Source organism: Rhineura floridana, chromosome 11, assembly GCF_030035675.1.
Source record: "Rhineura floridana isolate rRhiFlo1 chromosome 11, rRhiFlo1.hap2, whole genome shotgun sequence".
NCBI lineage: Eukaryota > Metazoa > Chordata > Lepidosauria > Squamata > Rhineuridae > Rhineura > Rhineura floridana.
The window spans coordinates 48652766-48659774 of record NC_084490.1 but is presented as its reverse complement, the minus strand read 5'-3'; the positions used below and the strand labels follow the sequence as shown (position 1 = coordinate 48659774).

The 7009-nt window shown below is 45.8% G+C and overlaps 1 protein-coding gene across 4 annotated transcripts in view; it reads left to right on the top strand.

Moving 5' to 3' along the window:
- Nucleotides 1-3521: 3521 nt before the first annotated feature.
- The window catches only part of JUP (junction plakoglobin), a 57925-nt gene continuing 54437 nt past the window's right edge, over nt 3522-7009 (top strand). For 3 of the 4 annotated variants that reach the window (XM_061589220.1, XM_061589222.1, XM_061589219.1), the window contains exon 1: nt 3570-3763. The gene's annotated coding sequence lies outside the window, so the exon portion shown is untranslated. Of the gene's footprint in view, nt 3545-3569; nt 3764-7009 lie in introns of those variants that run through there. The other variant, XM_061589221.1, reaches the window with a different exon arrangement.

Below are 7009 nucleotides of genomic sequence, written 5' to 3'. Positions count from 1 at the left end.
AATCTTACTAGTGCTTCCTTTAGATTGCATATATCTTGCCCTCTCAGAGGGAGGTATTTAATATCGCCTCCTTTATCCACTTGCTAGAATTTAAGTAGGAAAGGTTAATTAGAATGTATACGGTCAGTCTCAAACTCAAACTGTGAAGCACTGAATTCCACAGATTAAAAGATCAAAATGTAAAAGGATTTTGTGGACTGTGGTTCCAGTTTACATTTTAAATAGTATAGCCCACAGTTGTTTTATGCCTGTGAAATCCCCATTGCTTCAATAAGCACCTTGAAAACAATGCAGCGATTACTAGGAGCCAACATGGATTTATGAAGAACAAATCCTGCCAAACTAATCTTATCTCATTTTTTGACCGGGTAACCTCCCTTGTAGACTGTGGGAATGCTGTGGACATAATATATCTTGACTTCAGCAAAACTTTTGACAAAGTGCCCCATGATATTCTGATTTGCAAGCTAGCTAAATGTGGGCTGGATGGAACAACTATCAGGTGGTTCCACAGTTGGCTCTAGAATGGTACTCAAAGAGTGCTTATCAGTGGTTCCTTCTCAAACTGGGCAGAAGTAACAACTGGGGCACAACAGGGCTCGGTCCTGGGCCCAGTGCTCTTCAACATTTTTATTAACGACTTGGATGAGGAGGTACAGAGCATGCTTATCAAATTTGCAGATGATACAAAATTGGAGGGCATAGCTAATACCGTGGAAGAAACAAAATTCAAAGGGACCTTGATAGGCTAGAGCACTGGGCTGAAAACAACAGAATGAAATTTGATAGGGATAAATGCAAAGTTCTACACTTAGGAAAAAGAAACCAAATGCAGTTATAAGATGGGGTATACTTGGCTCACCAATACGACATATGAGAAGGATCTTGGAAGTGTTGTTGATCACAACCTGAATATGAGCCAACAGTGTGATGTGGCTGCAAAAAAGGCAAATGCTATATTAGGCTGCGTTAACAGAAGTATAGTTTTCAAATCGCGTGAAGTATTATTAAGCTCCCCTCTATTCAGCAGTGGGTAGAACTCATCTTGAATACTGCATCCAGTTCTGGTCTCCACACTTCAAGAAGGATGTAGACAAACTGGAACTGGTTCAGAGGAGGGCAACAAGGATGATCAGGCGACTGGAAACAAAGCCCTATGGGGAGAGACTGAAAGAACTGGGCATGTTTAGCCTGGAGAAGAGAAGATTGAGGGGAGATATGATAGCACTCTTCAAGTACATGAAAGGCTGTCACATAGAGGAGGGCCGGGATCTCTTCTTGGTCGTCCTAGAGTGCAGGGCACGGAATAATGGGCTCAAGTTGCAGGTAGCCAGAATTTGACTGGACATCAGGAAAAACCTCCTAACTGTTAGAGCCATACGACAATGGAATCAATTACCTAGAGAGGTGGTGGGCTCTCCGACACTGGAGGCATTCAAGAGGCAGCTGGACAGCCATCTGTCAGCAATGCTTTGATTTGGATTCCTGCATTGCGCAGGGGGTTGGACTTGATGGCCTTAGAGGCCCCTTCCAACTCTACCAGTCTATGATTCTATGAAGAGGAGGGACCACAGCATATAATACATGCTTTGCAGGCAGAAGGTCCCACGTTCAATTCCTCGCATCCTCAGTTAAAAAGGTTCAGTCACCCCTATTGTTCACTAGAGCGAGTCGGGGTGGAAGAGTGGAGTGAGAGGCTAGCAGGGCGGTGGCGACGGGCGGCAGGTGAGTGGGGGGAGGTGTTTTGTTGTGAGTCTCTGGAGGGGGGGCCCAAGAAAACGCTCTGGGGGTCCGCTCTGGGGGTCGTGCGGCGGCTGGCAAGGAGTGGATTTTCTCTGAGGTTGCAGGGTCCTGGAAGCGTAGTGTCAAAGGGTTAAAGGGGAACTTCTAGGAAGGACCCCAGATTGTCGGAAGCTACAGGAGCTGCCCTACAGCAATAAAGTAACAACTAGGGGAAAATGGAGGATCCTGCATTGAGGCAATGTGGGGAAAGGATATGGGAGGAAACTTCTCTTTCCCTTTTTATCATAGACTGGCAGGGGTGGTAATCCTTGCGGTGCCTATAGAGAGGGAACAAGAGACTCTACTGTCGGTCACCAAAGGGTCTGGAGGGGACACTTAAGGAGAACTGGGAGTGCCCCGGAGTTGGCATGGAGAAGCAGGAAGGATGGGCAGAAAAGTCCCGAGGGGCCCCCTGGATTTTTGTATGGTGGGGAAGGGGCAAGTAACGCTTCATTACCTTAAGGAAATTTAGGCGGGTGTTCTCTGGGCGGGTTATGGGAACTATTTATCTCTGAGGGGTTTTGTAGAGGGATTAAAGGGTTGCTAGCTTGAGAGGGAGGGGCTGCCTACATGGCCCCAATTAAATCTGGGCTTGAGGGTTTGTGTATTCAAGGGCTGGAGAGAGTCTGGCTGGGAGCATCTCTTCTATAGTTGGTGATGTGATGTAACGGCAGAAGCCTAGGGTGGAGATGTACACTGCAGGACATGTTTAGTGAAGTTGAGAAGGGCAAGCTATTAGAGATGTAGATTATGAGAATTCTTTCTGATGAGAAAGGGTTAGCAGGAAATATGATGGCTTGACTAATTGCGACAGGGAGAGAAGCTTATGCTGGGTGGGTGAGGGCTTCTGCAACTGAAATCCCCCCCCAATAAAACCTTGGATTGGAGCTGTTCTGTTTTGAGGTTGGTATCCTTGGATTTTTCTCTCCTGCATTTTTGTCTCCAGAATAATGTAGAACACTGGCAGTATAAGTGAGAGGAACAAAAAAAGGGGGGGTCTGTAAGTAGAGATACTGGTTTACCTGGAATGAGGGAAGACAATATTTGAGGCATATGCATGAATCTGAGGGAAGGGTTGGGTTTGTGTCTGCCTGTTTACTTCGAAATTCGCAATAATTAAACTTAAAATGTGGTTTTCTATATCTTGCACTAGACTGAAACACAATGCTAAAACAGTTCATATGCTTATATGTGACAATTGAATAACATTTCCCCTCTTCAGCACTGAAGGGAGTGAAGCCTGTGTGTACTACCTGCCCGCTGTCAAGTGTTTGTCATTAAAAGTCTCTTGTGTGACTTAACAATATCCCTAAATGAATAAGGAGTGGCAATCTCCTTGGCTCCTTCTATATTTATGATTTCTAAAGAGTGTTTGTGGAATTTGGCTCTTGTATTCCCAAGTTGAGCTATTGTATGTTGGAGTTTCGTAACACAATTTGTCTCTCCCAGACACGCCCATTGATCAGTATAGTCCAAGAAGCAAATTGCTCATTCTTTTGACTTTCCCTCTCATAACAACAAAAGCTCTCCCCAATACTTCTCCGTCACCCAAATGCTAAATTCGCCCCCTTCCATTTCACTTCATAAAACCGCCTCTTTTCCCTCCCCCATCAGCTGTTTAACCCCGCCCCTCCCGTATTTGGCTACACCCACACCTGCCCGGCTCCACCCGCCCTTCCAGACGCGGTGCGGGCTCCACTCTTTTCTCGTCCCGTCGCTACCTGCCCTTCGTCTCCATTCAGAATGTAAACACCAAACCAGGGTAGGGCAAAGCTAGGCGTGTTGGCGAAGAGGAGGCCGCTCCCCATCACGAGCGGTGCGGCCAATGAGAGTCTCGGGGGGCGTGGCTAGTGTCCATGGGGATCAGGGCTGGGCTCCGGGAAGGTCTGTTCACCCCTATTGTTCACTAGAGCGAGTCACTCGAAGCGGGGTGGAAGAGTGGAGTGAGAGGCGAGCAGGGCGGTGGCGACGGGGCCGGCAGGTGAGTGTGTGGGGGGGTGTTTTGTCGTGAGTCTCTGGAGGGGGGGGACGCCCTAGGCGGGCGCCCAAGAAAACGCTCTGGGGGTCCGCTCTGGGGATCGTGCGGCGGCCGGCAAGGGGTGGGTTTTCTCTGAGGTTGCAGGGTCCTGGAAGCGTAGTGTCAAAGGGTTAAAGGGGAACTTCTAGGGAGGACCCCACATTGTCGGAAGCTACAGGAGCTGCCCTACAGCAATAAAGTAACAACTAGGGGAAAATGGAGGATCCTGCATTGGGGCAATGTGGGGAAAGGATATGGGAGGAAACTTCTCTTTCCCTTTTTATCATAGACTGGCAGGGGTGGTAATCCTTGCGGTGCTTATAGAGAGGGAACAAGAGACTCTACTGTCGGTCACCAAAGAGTCTGGAGGGGACGCTTAAGGAGAACTGGGAGTGCCCCGGAGTTGGCATGGAGAAGCAGGAAGGATGGGCAGAAAGGTCCCGAGGGGGCCCCCTGGATTTTTGTATGGTGGGGAAGGGGCAAGTAACGCTTCATTACCTTAAGGAAATTTAGTCGGGTGTTCTCTGGGCGGGTTATGGGAACTATTTATCTCTGAGGGGTTTTGTAGAGGGATTAAAGGGTCGCTAGCTTGAGAGGGAGGGGCTGCCTACATGGCCCCAATTAAAAAATCTGGGCTTGAGGGTTTGTGTATAATTATGAGAGGGGTTGTTCAAGGTTTATGGGGCTGATGGGTGTAACTGTCTGGATGCAAAATGGGTCTGAAGGTGGGGGGGTAGGATGGAATGGAAGCTTCATCTACTGCTAGGACTGGGGGTAGTGCAAGGTTGGTAAGACATGAGCTTGGATGATCTAGTTAGGAAAGACCTGGGCACAGGTGAGTAGGAGAGCTGGAAATTAGCAGTAATGGCAAAGCAGTGAGACTGTGGGGACTGGGAAGCATAGGGATGGATGTAAAGGGGGAGGCCTTGAGTCCTGGGTTAGGGGTCAGTGGGGGAGAGATTCAAGGGCTGGAGAGAGTCTGGCTGGGAGCATCTCTTCTATAGTTGGTGATGTGATGTAACAGCAGAAGCCTAGGGTGGAGATGTACACTGCAGGACATGTTTAGTGAAGTTGAGAAGGGCAAGCTATTAGAGATGCAGATTATGAGAATTCTTTCTGATGAGAAAGGGTTAGCAGGAAATATGATGGCTTGACTAATTGGGACAGGGAGAGAAGCTTATACTGGGTGGGTGAGGGCTTCTGCAACTGAAATCCCCCCCCAAAAAAACCCTTGGATTGGAGCTGTTCTGTTTTGAGGTTGGTATCCTTGGATTTTTCTCTCCTGCATTTTTGTCTCCAGAATAATGTAGAACACTGGCAATATAAGTGAGAGGAACAAAAAAAGGGGGGGTCTGTAAGTAGAGATACTGGTTTACCTGGAATGAGGGAAGACAATATTTGAGGCATATGCATGAATCTGAGGGAAGGGTTGGGTTTGTGTCTGCCTGTTTACTTTGAAATTTGCAATAATTAAACTTAAAATGTGGTTTTCTATATCTTGCACTAGACTGAAACACAATGCTAAAACAGTTCATATGCTTATATGTGACAATTGAATAACATTTCCCCTCTTCAGCGCTGAAGGGAGTGAAGCCTGTGTGTACTACCTGACTGCTGTCAAGTGTTTGTCATTAAAAGTCTCTTGTGTGACTTAACAATATCCCTAAATGAACAAGGAGTGGCAATCTCCTTGGCTCCTTCTATATTTATGATTTCTAAAGAGTGTTTGTGGAATTTGTCTCTTGTATTCTCAAGTTGAGCTATTGTACGTTGGAGTTTCGTAACACAATTTGTCTCTCCCAGACACGCCCATTGATCAGTATAGTCCAAGAAGCAAATTGCTCATTGTCCTTCAGCTATTTTAATAGACTTCCGTTAAAGAAAGCAGGAACTCCATACATTGCCACCCTATAAAACTCAAATAATTACAGGAGTTAACATGAAGGCTGTTGGAATTTCAGGCACGTTTGGGATAACTGAATTTCTCTTTCTTTAAGCTGTGAAAATGTTCACAGAAATTCAGCAAAAATGCCTTTGCTTTTTGTCTTCACACACACTAAATAATGAAATGAATTATATGGCTAGATCAGCCTTTCCCAACTAGTGGGCCACCAGATGTTGTTGGACCACAATTCCCATCTTTCCTGACCATTGGCAATGCTGGCTGAGGCTGATGGGAGTTGTGGTCCAACAACACCCGGTGGCCCACTAGTTGGGAAAGACTGGGCTAGAGTGTACAGAGATGTAATAACCTTTCCTCCTTTAAAAGGTTTTCTCCCCATCACCAAATCTCAGTGTGACATAAGAGCTTTGCTTACTGTGGTGAGGCTATCAATCTATTAATTCACTTGTATGACTTCAAGGAAGTAGTTTTGATGCCAAAAATACATGTTCTTTAAAGGGCATGTTAAAGTGTCTCTAAATGTGTTCTGCAGGTAATTGTTTTGATTAGAATATCAAATGTTTCTAAATTAATATGGATATCAGGTTCCGGAACTGTGAGGTGTCTTTACAAATTACCTGGAACAAAACTAAAGGTACTTCGTATAGGACTTCTGCTTGTGGAAGGGGAAAACTGGATTCTCCCCCCCAAAATTGGTAACCTTAAAACAAATGTTCTTAACATTGGGTGTTGTGGAAAACTCTGTTAATTAAAGACTAGTGAAGTTGGAAGGGATATTCAAACTTGGTTTCCACCTGATCACAAAACTGTCTGGAAAACATTAACGAGATGAGGAAATATAATTTACTAGTTGTCAAAATTATCTATTGGGAGGGGCTGGTAATTACCAGGCTGGGGCTGTAATGTGTGGTGGTGGTGTGTAATCATTATGCTTCTTTCTTAAACAAGTTTGGAAAAAGAAAAATGGGTTTCACTGTAGCTGGGGAATTGCTATTGGTTACAGGAGGAGGTGTATTCTTGCACGAACCTGACTTCCTATGTTAACCTTTCCTTGGGCATGCTGATGTTAAAAAAACCAAAACTTCTGTAGCTAAACGAATGGTGGCTGTTGCTAGTACTAACCATTAGTGTCTTGACATGTTTGCTTTCTGACGCAGCTCTATTACTTTTTTAAAAGATCCAGAATGCCAGACATTCTGCTGCTTTGTCTGCATGCTGAGTTAGTCACATGGGAATCTTGGTGTGTTTCGCAAGAAGAGGGTGGTGTTCTGGTAAAGGGAAACTGGAAACCAAGAAGCCACTGACAG